This window comes from Salmo trutta, chromosome 4 (genome assembly GCF_901001165.1).
Source record: "Salmo trutta chromosome 4, fSalTru1.1, whole genome shotgun sequence".
NCBI lineage: Eukaryota > Metazoa > Chordata > Actinopteri > Salmoniformes > Salmonidae > Salmo > Salmo trutta.
Genome location: NC_042960.1, coordinates 2,907,788 through 2,923,481, shown reverse-complemented (window position 1 = coordinate 2,923,481; position 15,694 = coordinate 2,907,788). Strand labels below are relative to the sequence as shown.

The following is a 15,694-nucleotide window of genomic DNA, read 5'->3' as shown; positions in this document are numbered from 1 at the left end:
TGAGGTAATACTGAGAGAACTCTAACCTCTACTGGGAAGAGTACACCCTGAGGTAATACTATGAGAACTCTAACCTCTAATGGGAAGAGAACACCCTGAGGTAATACTGAGAGAACTCTAACCTCTACTGGGAAGAGAACACCCTGAGATAATACTGAGAGAACTCTAACCTCTACTGGGAAGAGAACACCCTGAGATGATACTGAGAGAACTCTAACCTCTACTGGGAAGAGAACACCCTGAGGTAATACTATGAGAACTCTAACCTCTACTGGGAAGAGAACACCCTGATGTAATACTGAGAGAACTCTAACCTCTACTGGGAAGAGAACACCCTGAGATGATACTGAGAGAACTCTAACCTCTACTGGGAAAAGAACACCCTGATGTAATACTATGAGAACTCTAACCTCTAATGGGAAGAGAACACCCTGATGTAATACTATGAGAACTCTAACCTCTACTGGGAAGAGTACACCCTGAGGTGATACTGAGAGAACTCTAACCTCTACTGGGAAGAGAACACCCTGAGGTAATACTATGAGAACTCTAACCTCTAATGGGAAGAGAACACCCTGAGGTAATACTGAGAGAACTCTAACCTCTACTGGGAAGAGTACACCCTGAGGTAATACTATGAGAACTCTAACCTCTAATGGGAAGAGAACACCCTGAGGTAATACTGAGAGAACTCTAACCTCTACTGGGAAGAGAACACCCTGAGATAATACTGAGAGAACTCTAACCTCTACTGGGAAGAGAACACCCTGAGATGATACTGAGAGAACTCTAACCTCTACTGGGAAAAGAACACCCTGAGATGATACTGAGAGAACTCTAACCTCTACTGGGAAGAGAACACCCTGAGGTAATACTATGAGAACTCTAACCTCTACTGGGAAGAGAACACCCTGATGTAATACTGAGAGAACTCTAACCTCTACTGGGAAGAGAACACCCTGAGATGATACTGAGAGAACTCTAACCTCTACTGGGAAAAGAACACCCTGATGTAATACTATGAGAACTCTAACCTCTAATGGGAAGAGAACACCCTGATGTAATACTATGAGAACTCTAACCTCTACTGGGAAGAGTACACCCTGAGGTAATACTGAGAGAACTCTAACCTCTACTGGGAAGAGAACACCCTGAGGTAATACTGAGAGAACTCTAACCTCTACTGGGAAGAGAACACCCTGAGATGATACTGAGAGAACTCTAACCTCTACTGGGAAGAGTACACCCTGAGGTAATACTGAGAGAACTCTAACCTCTACTGGGAAGAGTACACCCTGAGGTAATACTGAGAGAACTCTAACCTCTACTGGGAAGAGAACACCCTGAGATGATACTGAGAGAACTCTAACCTCTACTGGGAAGAGTACACCCTGAGGTTATACTGAGAGAACTCTAACCTCTACTGGGAAGAGTACACCCTGAGGTAATACTGAGAGAACTCTAACCTCTACTGGGAAGAGAACACCCTGAGATTATACTGAGAGAACTCTAACCTCTACTGGGAAAAGAACACCCTGAGGTAATACTGAGAGAACTCTAACCTCTACTGGGAAGAAAACACCCTGAGATGATACTGAGAGAACTCTAACCTCTACTGGGAAAAGAACACCGATAGTAGTAAAGGCCAAAATCAATATTTTATCAAATAATTGTAATATTATTTTATACCTAAAGCGGTCCTGAAATTTAAAATCAAATAGCTAAATGATCCATGGTAACACCATCTTAAAACAATTCCATATGTCAGCTTAGTACCCCACCCCTAATGGCTTAGACTTTGAGGTTTTTAACTCTGAATGGTCAAGTTAAGGGTTCAGGTTTGGGATAGGCTTACATTTGTTTTTACAAATAAAACAACTTTTTATTGCCAGACTTGAACAAGAAACCTTTGGCACAAGAGGCAGATCCTTATGCCCATCTGCCATCCCAGCCCACAATGCCCTGGCAAAACCCAAACCTACTTGAAGCTAATAGCACTCTCTGTTGCCAGCATCCTCAGACATGGATGGACATCGAATACTGACTTGTATCATGGGTGACCTGGCTCCATAAAGCTGGTTCCATTGAGTTGCACGCACACACACACACACACACACACACACACACACACACACACACACACACACACACACACACACACACACACACACACACACACACACACACACACACACACACCTCATCAGCCTACCCAAAAGGAGGAAGTAACTGATAAAGCAGCTAACTGCATTTTAAGAGACGGAGATACAGTTGAAGTCGAAAGTTTACATACACCTTAGCCAGATACATTTAAACTCCGTTTTTCACAATTCCTGACATTTAATCCTAGTAATATTCCCCGTTTTAGGTAAATTAGGATCACCATTTTATTTTAAGAATGTGAAATGTCAGAATAATAGTAGAGAGAATGATTAATTTCAGCTTTTATTCCTTTCATCACATTCCCAGTGGGTCAGAAGTTTACATACACTCAATTAGTATTTGGTAGCATTGCCTTTAAATTGTTTAACTTGGGACAAACGTTTTGGGTAGCCTTCCACAAGCTTCCCACAATAAGTTGGGTGAATTTTGGCACATTCCTCCTGACAGAGCTGGTGTAACTGAGTCAGGATTTTAGGCCTCCTTGCTCGCACACACTTTTTCAGTTCTGCCCACACATTTTCTATAGGAATGAGGTCAGAGCTTTGTGATGGCCACTCCAATACCTTGACTTTGTTGTCCTTAAGCCTTTTTGCCACAACTTTGGGAGAATGCTTGGGGTCATTGTCCATTTGGAAGACCCATTTGCAACCAAGCTTTAACTTCCTGACCGATGTCTTGAGATGTTGCTTCAATATATCCACATAAATTTTCCTTCCTCATGAAGCCATCTATTTTGTGAAGTGCACCAGTCCATCCTGCAGCAAAGCACCCCCACAACATGATGCTGCCACCCCCATGCAGCACGGTTGGGATGGTGTTCCTCGTCTTGCAAGCGTCCCCCTTTTTCCTCCAAACATAACAATGGTCATTATGGCCAAACAGTTCTATTTTTGTTTCATCAGACCAGAGGACATTTGTCCCCAAACTGCAGTCAAGCTTTTTTATGGAAGTTTTGGAGCAGCAGCTTCTTCCTTGCTGAGCGGCCTTTCAGGTTATGTCGATATAGGACTCATTTTACTGTGGATATAGATACTTTTGTACCGATTTCCTCCAGCATCTTCACAAGGTCCTTTGCTGTTGTTCTGGGATTGATTTGCACTTTTCGCACCAAAGGACATTCGTCTCTAGGAGACAGAACGTGTCTCCTTCCTGAGCGGTATGACGGCTGCGTGGTCCCATGGTGTTTATACTTGCGTACTGTTGTTTGTACAGATTAACGTGGTACCTTCAGGCGTTTGGAAATTGCTCCCAAGGATGAAGCAGACTTGTGGAGGTCCACAATTTTTTTTCTGAGGTCTTGGCTGATTTCTTTTGATTTTCCCATGATGTCAAGCAAAGAGGCACCGAGTTTGAAGGTAGGCCTTGAAATACATCCTCACGGTACACGTCCAATTGACTCAAATTATGTCAATTAGCCTATCAGAAGCTTCTAAAGCCATGACATAATTTTTGGGAATTTTCTAAGCTTTTTAAAGGCACCGTCAACTTAGTGTATGTAAACTTCTGACCCACTGGATTTGTGATACAGTGAATTATAAGTGAAATAATCTGTCTGTCAACAATTGTTGGACAAATTACCTGTGTCATGCACAAAGTAGATGTCCTAACCGACTTGCCAAAACTATAGTTTGTTAACATGAAATTTGTGGAGTGGTTGACAAAGGAGTTATAATGACTCCAACCTAAGTGTATGTAAACTTCCGACTTCAACTATATTCCAAATTCACACAATGCAGATACACTGAACAGAATTCAAATGATATTTCAGATTGTGTGTGCGTGTTTATTTGTGTGTGTGTGTATTTGTGTTGAGGGGTTTCAGAGATACAGACAGATGCCATCTTTGGGATGTTTTTGTGTGTGTGTGTGTGTGTGTGTGTGTGTGTGTGTGTGTGTGTGTGTGTGTGTGTGTGTATGTCATTGACAGATGTCCCCTCTGATAGTTACTGGTTGTTGATGGATCGGAGCAGAAGGAGGATTTGACAGTTGTAGTGAAAACAGGAACCTCTAGAAATAGACAGGCCCTGGGCCGAGGGTCCTTGCTCTGGAGACATAGATTAGAAGAGAACATACACACACACAGACACACACACACACACACACACACACACACACACACACACACACACACACACACACACACACACACACACACACACACACACACACACACACACACACACACACACACACACACACAATGTGAGGAAGTGCCTCTGTCTTTGTTCTCTATCCTCATCACAACACAGGGAGAGAGATGAGGTAGACTACTTAGGTGCTGAACACACATTTCTAAGGCCAGGTTTAGCCAGCAGCAGTCATCTGGTTAAACATCATTCCTAAGGCCAGGTTTAGCCAGTAGTAATCATCTGGTTAAAAGTAATTTGTAAAGCCAGGTTTAGCCTGATGCAGTCATCTGGTTAAAAGTCATTCCTAAAGCCAGGTTTAACCTGAAGCAGTAATCTGGTTAAAAGTCATTCCTATGGCCAGGTTTAACCAGAAGCAGTCATCTGGTTAAAGGTAATTTGTAAGGCCAGGTTTAGCCTGAAACAGTCATTTGGTTAAACTTCATTCCTGAGGCCAGGTTTAACCAGAAGCAGTCATCTGGTTAAAAGTCATTTGTAATGTCAGGTTTAACCAGAAGCAGTCCTCTGGTTAAAAGTCATTTGTAATGTCAGGTTTAACCAGAAGCAGTCCTCTGCTTAAAAGTCCTGTGTAGCCAGGTTTAACCAGAAGCAGTCCTGTGGTTAAAAGTAATTTGTAAGGCCAGGTTTAACCAGAAGCAGTCAAATGGTTAAAAGTAATTTGTAAGGCCAGGTTTAACCAGAAGCAGTCATCTGGTTAAAAGTCATTTGTAATGCCAGGTTTAACCAGAAGCAGTCCTCTGGTTAAAAGTCCTTTGTAAGGCCAGGTTTAACCAGAAGCAGTCATCTGGTTAAAAGTCATTTGTAAAGCCAGGTTTAACCAGAGGTCAGTGTGTGAGATAGAGGGGTGAAAGAATAGTTTGTGTGAGACAGAGAGAGCTCTAGTGTCACGACTTCTGCTGAAGTCGATGCCCCTCCTTGTTCGGGTGGTGCTCGGCGGTCGACGTCACCGGTCTTCTAGCCATCATTGATCAGTTTTTCATTTTCCATTGGTTTTGTCTTGTCTTCCTATACACCTGGTTCCAATCCCATCAATTACATGTTGTGTATTTAACCCTCTGTTTCCCCTCATGTCCTTGTCAGTGATTGTTTGTGAGTTATGTACGCGTGTATTTTCTATCGGTGTGCGACGGGTTATTTTTACCCATGTTATTTTTGTACTTTGGTTTTGGAGTTTGTTTTTTGTTAATTAAAATACTCCAGTTTAACCAAGTTGGTTTCTCCTGCGCCTGACTTCCCTGCCACCTACAAACACGACTATGACATCTAGGAAGTTGCCGTGTGATGATACCTCCTGCTCTATCCTTGTTGTGTTACTGTAAACATAATCTCGGTTACCCAGAAGTAAAATTCTCGGGAAAGTTTTCATTTCCCGTTTACTCATGGATCTGTCCAAGAGAGATTACTGTAAACCACACGCACGCACGCACGCACGCACGCACGCACGCACACACACACACACACACACACACACACACACACACACACACACACACACACACACACCTGCATCTAGATAAGCATCTCTGAACTGTTGAGAAAAGATATATAACGGGGAATTTGAAGAGGCATTCCAGGAATCATGTTTGTACATTTCCTGTGTGTGTGTATGTGTCTTTGTGTGTGTGTGTGCGTGCATGTGTGTGTTGTCCTGTATATACTGGGATAAGCAGAGACATAAGAGGTGCTGAACCAGCTTGTTTCTTGGCACCTTGTGACCTTGTGGACTATTTAATGCATAAATGACTGTATATAGGCTGTACTCAGGACAGTTCAGATCACTCAAATATGGATGTGATTTACTTGTCACTAAAGAACTCCATGAGTTAGGGCGTTCTAATGAAGTTCCACCCTTTCCTATGACACTTCTGACCTAAATATGCCCTCGTCCCAAACGGCACCCTATTCCCTATATGTCACACTGTGTTTAACCAGCCCTGGGGGTGCCATTTAGCCTCTGGTCAAAAGTAATGCACTAAATAGGGAATAGGGTGTCATTTGGGACGTAACCTATGTGTTTCAATGGCATGTTTTATCACTGAGTTATAGACTTAGTTATAGCTTTATACTCACTGTTAAATCTATTACGAATGACCCATTTGGAGCCGACTCCACTGCACCTTAGAGACAGTTGTACGCCTGCTGTTTGTGTTCAGCTGACTGTAAATCGTTTCTTCTGTGCTCCACTGACATCTAAAAGGAGTGAAATAATCACAGTGTTTTCCTCTCAAAGCAGTACCATGTGTGGCCCTGGTCTGGCACAGCCCAACGGTGAGAGAAGGTATTCTTAGACAGCGCTAATGTGTGAATGCTAAAGCAAACAGTCTGTTAGTTACACAGTCCATACACCCACACAAGCATGCACACACACATACACATGTACGAACACACACACACACATATCATATATATCTCCAGGTTTTGTCACGTAAATGGGCCACTCGCGGTTCAGAACACATACATCACATTCCCCATCATCAACACGCAGCGTCACACACGTCTCCCTGTTCTTTTCTTTCTGCCCTCGCATTCCTTCCTGATGTAAAGGAAAACAGAAAGGTCCGTAGTGTCGTACTGGATGACGGGGGAGTTTCAAGCGGTGAACTTTAGACCCGTTCAGCTCACTGTTCTGGGATCACTGACACTCAGAAAACAGACAAGAAACCAGGGGAAATATAAGCTGTGCAAAACTCCTACTGTGTATTGTGTTAAATACCCCATTGACATAAAGGACTAGTTTGACAGTCACTTTTTAAGACAAGTCATGGAATAAACAAAACACTTTGTAAATGGGGATTCTATTGAGAACGTTTTAAAACCCAAGACTAGAATCTAGGATCGGGCAACCAGCCTTTGAAGATTAAAATGATGGTGGTTGGGATGTACAGTTGAAGTCGGAAGATTACATACACTTAGGTTGGAGTCATTAAAACTAGTTTTTCAACCACTCCACAAATTTCTTGTTAACAAACTATAGTTTTGGCATCTACTTTGTGCATGACACAAGTAATTTTTACAACAATTGTTTACAGACAGATTATTTCACTTATTATTCACTGTATCACAATTCCAGTGGGTCAGAAGTTTACATACACTAAGTTGACTGTGACTTTAAACAGCTTGGAAAATTCCAGAAAATGATGTCATGGCTTTAGAAGCTTCTGATAGGCTAATTGACATCCTTTGATTCAATTGGAGGTGTACCTGTGGATGTATTTCAAGGCCTACCTTCAAACTCAGTGCTTCTTTGCTTGACATCATGGGAAAATCAAAAGAAATCAGCCAAGACCTCAGGACCTGGTTCATCCTTGGGAGCAATTTCCAAATGCTTGAAGGTACCACGTTCATCTGTACGAACAATAGTACGCAAGTATAAACACCATGGGACCACGCAGCTTTCATACCGCTCAGGAAGGAGACGCGTTCTGTTTCCTAGAGATGAACGTACTTTGGTGCGAAAAGTGCAAATCAATCCCAGAACAACAGCAAAGGACCATGTGAAGATGCTGGAGGAAACTATATCTATATCCACAGTAAAACGAGTTCTATATCGACATAACCTGAAAGGCCGCTCAGCAAGGAAGAAGCCACTGCTCCAAAACCGCCATAAAAAAGCCAGACTACGGTTTGCAACTGCGCATGGGGACGAAGATCATACTTTTTGGAGACATGTTATCTGGTCTGATGAAACAAAAATATAACTATTTGGCCATAATGACCATCGTTATGTTTGGAGGAAAAAGGGGGAGGCTTGCAAGTTGAAGAACATCATCCCAACCGTGAATCAGGGGGTGGCAGCATCATGTTGTGGGGGTGCTTTACTGCAGGAGGGACTGGTGCACTTCACAAAATAGATGGCATCATGAGGTAGGAAAATTATGTGGATATATTGAAGCAACATCTCAAGACATCAGTCAGGAAGTTAAAGTGTGGTCGCAAATGGTTCTTCCAAATGGACAATGACCCCAAGCATACTTCCAAAGTTGTGGCAAAATGGCTTAAGGACATCAAAGTCAAGGTATTGGAGTGGCCATCACAAAGCCCTGACAACAATCCTATACAAAATGTGTTGGCAGAACTTAAAAAGTGTGTGCACGCAAGGAGGCCTACAAACCTGACTTAGTTACACTAGCTTTGTCAGGAGGAATGGGCCACAATTCACCCATCTTATTGTGGGAAGCTTGTGGAAGGCTACTCGAAACGTTTGACCCAAGTTAAACAATTTAAAGGCAATGCTACCAAATACTAATTGAGTGTATGTAAACTTCTGACCCACTGGGAATCTGATGAAAGAAATAAAAGCTGAAATAAATAATTCTCTCTACTATTATTCTAACATTTCACATTCTTAAAATAAAGTGGTGATCCTAACTGACCTAAGACAGGGATTTTTTACTAGGATTAAATGTCAGGAATTGTGAAAAACTGATTTTAAATGTATTTGGCTAAATTGTATGCAAACCTCCGACTTCAACTGTAAATACTACTGTAGGATGTTAGAAAGGGTTTTACTTGGAACCAAAAGGGTTCTACCTGGAACCACAAAGGGTTATTCAAAGGGTTCTCCTATGAGGACAGCCGAATAACCCTTTTACGTTCTACATAGCACCTTTTTTTCTAAGAGTATTATGGTAGTCCTTTAAATATCCTCTGATCAAGCCGTCGAGAGAGACACACACACACACACACACACACACACACACACACACACACACACACACACACACACACACACACACACACACACACACACACACACACACACACACACACACACACACACACACACCGGGGGCCTCCGGATCATAGCTCATATTTTTCTAATTAGTCATGCGTGGACGATGGAGATTAGGGCTGGTTTGCTTTAGAGAGGGAAAGAGGGAGAGGGGGAGACAAAAGAGAAGAGAGAGGAGTGGGGGGAGAGAGAAAGAAGTGATAGTATACAAGGAAAGAGGGGAAAGAGAATGGGAGTGTAAGATGGACAGAGATAACGTGGAGAGAAAGGAAGAGAGCGATTGTGTGTCAGAGGAAGGGTGGTGTGATATACAGAGATAAGGAAAACACCGGTTGAATCAACGTTAAACCAATGTGGAACAGACGTTGAATTGATGTCTGTGCCCAGTTGGTAGGGATGGGGTGAGAGGAAAAGCTTTGTCTCATTTCAAGTTTATATCTGGATCATCTGGGTTCTGAGTCTGACACTCAGTGTGACCTACAGATGCCTTCCTCATCAAATACATCACGATAACGTAATATTTACATCATTTATAAGTTATATGTAACATTTGATGCCAAGTACAAGACTCATACCCACTTTATTCTACATTAGTGAGGATAGAAATGAAGCAAAGTTTAATAATAATAGCCATTTTCAACATTACTTTTACACGGTTCATTTGCAGAAATGGTACGCAGAGGCAGCTTTTATTACTAGAACTAACAGAATCCCAACATGCCCAATGAGTCTTTGAGGTAAATGCTCAAAGCATTAAAGTCTAGTCAGGAAACCACCTGAATAGTTTCAGTTGATTAATAAAACCAATAAACCAAACAAAATGGCTGCAAAATGAATTAAGTGGACTATTTTCCGCCGGTGTCGTAATGCTCTGAAAATCCCAGAGCTGTTATGTGGTTCACTGTGAGGTATAATTACGAGGGTTTTATACATTCATATTAATCCCTCCTTCTCTTTCTGTGCCAGGAGCGATTGGGGTCTCATCATGATGTCATCAATCGGGGACGTAATACCGATGTAGGATCTTCATTTGATCACCCTGTTGTTGCACAGCAGGAAATGCAAACTTGTAGTGTATTTGAGGTTTAAAAAGGCTTCTAAAGTTTGCAATTTCTACATAAAAATGTCTGACTTGATTTGCCCCTCAAAAATGTCCATTAATTATAATCCACACAAGAATTCAAATTTCCTGTTGTTGCATTATTTCCTGCTGTGAGAAACTGGCTCAAATTAAGATCTTACTTCTGTATAAATAAGCCTAGTTGTACACCTTTAGTTGACTCACAAAACATTTTATTGTGTATTTTCAGTCACATGATTACTCTTTAAGTTATTAGATGCATACCAAAGCATCATTTAGTCCCTATCATGTTAAAAACTCTCAACATTCAAATGCAGCTGTTTTACATCTCACTTTCCCATTGGATGCCATAAACTATCATTAATGAACGACACTCAGCGTACGTGCACAACTAATTCCCATAGGCACATGTAAGCAGGAAATAGTGATGACATACAGAGCTGTTGATGTGTGGCGTTGAACATGTGTGTGTGCTGTGTGTGTGTCGAACATGTGCTGAGCTCCTCTCAGTGTTATTAAATCACAAAGAGAGGCCTTGGTGATGAATAGCTGTGCAGGCTAAGTTGCGGAACGCTAAGGTACCAATGAGGCCCCTGGGTTGAGAGCACAGTGTGTGGAACAGCGTGCTTACGAGATTAGAGAGAGAGTGTGTGTGTGTCGTACATGCTATCCAAGTCCAACAGAAAAGACTGTAGGTATATAAATCTCTGCTTCAAACAGTTCCAGTAGAAACACATGGAGACAAGACCAAATTCCTTAAAGCCATATGTTCATTCTCTGACTGGTAATAACCCCAGTGCCAAGTGGGAAAGACAGGAAGTTGATGCGTTTAGTCTACCCTGTCCTGACATTTGACCCCTTGTGCACTATGACCTGTGCTAGACCATGTGACGGGCCGTACATACTGGCACCTTGGCTGCCACGGCAACATATAAAGCAGGTTTGGCCGTGAGGTTGTACAGATACAGAAGAGCCTTTCCAAATGTGCTATATCTACAGCTAGGACAGAAACAGTGCTCAATTAAGAGAGAGAGAGAGAGAGAGAGAGAGAGAGAGAGAGAGAGAAGAAAGAGAGAGAGAGAGAACGAGAGAGGAGAGAGAATGAAATAGTCAAATTCAATTAATAATTGAAAAATTCCCAATTCATAACATCCCCAAAAAAACTGTTAAATAACTTTTCTCCGTCCACACGAATTGCAACACTTCATTCTATTGCTTTTACTCTTCTTTCCCCCCCCCCTCCCCTCCCTCCCTTTTGTGTGCAGGTCATTTAATGCCCTTCAACTCCTAATGGATAACTGCATTAGTCTCTCAGGTCCACAGTTGTTTTATTGTTGTTTTACTATCAGTCTCATTTAGGAAACACGTTTCTGTCTTTCTCACCTTAAGCACTCTGAAATACATCCCATGTAAGAAATGTGTTCTGAGACGGTTATAGATAAAGATGAGGTGAATGTGTGTGTGTGTGTGTGTGTGTGTGTGTGTGTGTGTGTGTGGGCACGTGCCTACTTGTTTCTCTGTGTGTGAGACTTGTTAGGTAGCAGCTCTATGATTCAAACTGATGGCCTTTATTTAAATCTGGACGTCTATAAATAAATATTTGTCTTTTTCGATACAATGACCCAAATCCTCCGTGCTGCAACCTAAATAATCTGAATCAAAGAGGATAAAAATAAAGAAATGGAATAAGAAATGGGAATATATTATACTAAAGGTTGTGCTGCGTTGCAGACCTGGCAGGTGTGCCTCAGACAGAAGCACTTCATTAGGACATTGGCACCGCACCCCGAGGCTCCTCTCCTTCCTAAAAAGAGTTCTAGGTCAGAGGTCATCAGTCCTCCAGGTATAAGACAGCTTTCTGCCTGATTAAAAATGGACATCAAACAGATTTAAAGTGAAACCTCTGACTTGGAGAGGGCAAAACAGACAGGGTCATTCAGACTTTTAATTGGGATAAGTGAATAACAACATACTTTACAGACATCGAAAACAATTTCTGACTGTTGTGCAGGGGAGTTTATTTTTTGTTTAAAACCGTAGATATATTATTGATTGATATAGAATGTATTACTGTAAAGTAGTCCCTCTCGGTACGACCAACCGGAGAGATTCACACTCACGTTCACAACAACATAACACATTCAAGACAAGATTCACACTCACGTTCACAACAACATAACACATTCAAGACAAGATTCATGCTCACGTTCACAACAACATAACACATTCAAGACAAGATTCATGCTCACGTTCACAACAACATAACACATTCAAGACAAGATTCATGCTCACGTTCACAACAACATAACACATTCAAGACAAGATTCATGCTCACGTTCACAACAACATAACACATTCAAGACAACCATTCTAAGTGACAGAATAAGAAGCTGACCTGTCACTGTCAGCGACAGCTAACTGACAATTGAGTCTTAGATGTCAGGCACTGGAGGTCAGTCGCACCTTTATTGGGGAGGACGGGCTTGTGGTAACGACTGGAGCGGAATAGGTGGAAAGGTATCAAATACATCAACCACATGGTTTCTATGGTTTCCATTTCATTCGTTCTGTTCCAGACATTATTATGAGCCGTTCTCCCCTCGGAAGCTTCCACTGAGTCAGGGGAGGTGACATCGCTGTAAAAACTACACACACACACACACACACACACACACACACACACACACACACACACACACACACACACACACACACACACACACACACACACACACACACACACACACACACACACACACACACACAGGTTTATTGACTCTGGGGTTAATGAACAGCAGTGATGAGTCTGGGGGTGTGGAGGGTCTTAATACAGTCCAGCTGGAGACAAGAAGCTATGACAACACCTCCATATGATCTCCAGCTCCCCCCTCTCTCTCTCTCTCTCTCTCTCTCTCTCTCTCTCTCTCTCTCTCTCTCTCTGTGGCCCTCTCTCTGTGTCCCCCCCTCTCTCCCTCTCTCTCTCTCTGTGGCCCTCTCTCTGTGTCCCCCTCTCTCTGTGTCCCCCTCTCTCTCTGTCTCTCTCTCTCTCTGTCTCTCTCTCTCTGTGGCCCTCTCTCTGTGTCCCCCTCTCTCTGTGTCCCCCTCTCTCTCTGTCTCTCTCTCTCTCTGTCTCTCTCTCTCGGTGTCCCCCTCTCTCTGTGTCCCCCTCTCTCTCTGTCTCTCTCTCTCTCTGTCTCTCTCTCTCTGTGGCCCTCTCTCTCTCTCTCTCTCTCTGTCTCTCTCTCTCTATGGCCCTCTCACTCTCTCTTTCTGTCTCACGCTCTCTCTCACTCTCTCTCTCTCAGACATATCTCACTAGTTATATCTCACTGGGCACAAACTGGTTGAATCAATATTGTGTCCACGTTAGTTCAACCAATAATTTAATGTGATGACGTTGAATCAACATGGAAAACTGGTTGGATTTGCAAAAAGTCATCAACGTAAAGGAATTTCGAGAATTAAATGTTTAATGTTTTGTTGATTTCAGTTTAGTTGTAATGTAAATCAAATATAGACATTAAACTGACATCTGCACCCAGTGGGATTATGTTTCCTCATCTAGAAAACCAGTTTACAGCTAGAAAATGTGCCATAATTTGGATAAATAATACGTACACACACTGAGCGTCTAAAAGACTATGCCATTTCATTCGCTCCGTTCCAGACATTATTATGAGCCGTTCTCCCTTCGGCAGCTTCCACTGAGACAGGGGAGGTGACATCGCAAAAAAAACTCTAGTAATTCATTGGATCTCTATGCTTCAAAGAGCGAGTGACTCCATTTAGCAAGGACTGGCATGTGAACAGTCGTAACCTAATAAGTAATCTGTTATTAACCTGCTATAACCTATTAACCTGACATGACCACTGTATGTCCCTCGCACAAGCAGCCACCAGTCAATGTCAATGTTTAGCACACACAAGCACACAGTAGGTTTATTGACTCTGGGGCTAATGAACAGCAATGATGTGTCTGTTCCCGTCTCTCTCTCTCTCTCTCTCTCTCTCTCTCTCTCTCTCTCTCTCTCTCTCTCTCTCTCTCTCTGTCTCTCTCTCTCTCTCTCTCAATTCATTTCATTTCATTTCAATTCAATTAAAGGGGCTTTATTGGCATGGGAACATACGTTAACATTGCCAAAGCAAGTGAAGTAGATAATAAATAAAAGTGAAATAAAAAATAAAAATGAAACAATAAACATTACTCATTTCAAATGTCATATTATCTATATATACAGTGCTGTAAAGATGTGCAAATGGATAAAGTACAAGAGGGAAAATAAATAAACATAAATATGGGTTGTATTTGCAATGGTGTTTGTTCTTCACTGGTTGCCCTTTTCTTGTGCCAACAGGTCACACATATTGCTGCTGTGATGGCACACTGTGGTATTTCACCCAGTAGATATGGGAGTTGATCAAAATTAGTTTTGTTTTCGAATTCTTTGTGGATCTGTGTAATCTGAGGGAAATATGTGTCGCTAATATGGTCATACATTTGGCAGGACCTCCACATTTTGTGGGCAGTGTGCACATAGCCTGTCTTCTCTTGAGAGCCAGGTCTGCCTACGGTGCCCTTTCTCAATAGCAAGGCTATGCTCACTGAATCTGTACATAGTCAAAGCTTTCCTTAAGTTTAGGTCAGTCACAGTGGTCAGGTATTCTGCCACTGTGTACTCTCTGTTTAGGGCCAAATAGCATTCTAGTTTAGTCTGTTTTTTGTGTGAATTCTTTCCATTGTGTCAAGTAATTGTATTTTTGTTTTCTCATGGTTTGGTTGGGTCTAATTGTGTTGTGGTCCTGGGGCTCTGTGAGGTCTGTTTGTGTTTGTGAACAGAGCCCCAGGACCAGCTTGCTTAGGGGACTCTTCTCCAGGTTCATCTCTCTGTAGGTGATGTCTTTGTTTTGGAAGGCTTGGGAATTGCTCTTTTCTGGATTTTGATAATTAGCGGGTATCGGCCTAATTCTGCTCTGCATGCATTATTTGGTGTTTTACGTTGTACACAGAGGATATTTTTGCAGAATTTTGCATGCGGAGTCTCAATTTGGTGTTTGTCCCATTTTGGGAATTCTTGGTTGGTGAGCGGACCCCAGACTTCACAACTGTAAAGGGCAATGGGTTCTATAACTGATTCAAGTATTTTTCAGCCAGACCATAATTGGTATGTTGAATTTGATGTTCCTTTTGATGGCATAGAAGGCCCTTCTCTCTCAGCTCGTTCACAGCTTTGTGAAAGTTACCTGTGGCGCTGATGTTTAGGGCAATGTATGTATCGTTTTTTGTGTGCTCTAGGGCAACGGTGTCTAGATGGAATTTGTATTTGTATTTGGCAACTGGACCTTTTTTGGAACACCATTATTTTGGTCATACTAAATTTACTGTCAGCGCCCAGGTCTGACAGAATCTGTGCAGAAGATCTAGATGTTGCTGTAGGCCCTCCTTGGTTGATGACAGAAGCTTCAGATCATCAGCAAACAGTAGACATTTGACTTCAGATTCTAGTAGGGTGAGGCCGGGTGCTGCAGACTGCTCTAGTGCCCTCGCCAATTCCTTGATATGCAGTTATAGTT

General features: G+C 42.2%; 1 protein-coding gene across 3 annotated transcripts in view; it reads right to left on the bottom strand.

Annotated features, from left to right (window-relative positions):
* Positions 1-15,694, bottom strand: part of LOC115191657 (rho GTPase-activating protein 7) — a 149,457-nt gene that overhangs the window by 38,046 nt on the left and 95,717 nt on the right. Inside the window, exon 1 of one of the 3 annotated variants that reach the window (XM_029749461.1) lies at positions 4,111-4,195. The exons of the other annotated variants lie outside the window; for them this stretch is intronic. The gene's annotated coding sequence lies outside the window, so the exon portion shown is untranslated. Of the gene's footprint in view, positions 1-4,110; positions 4,196-15,694 lie in introns of those variants that run through there. 3 annotated transcript variants of the gene reach the window in all.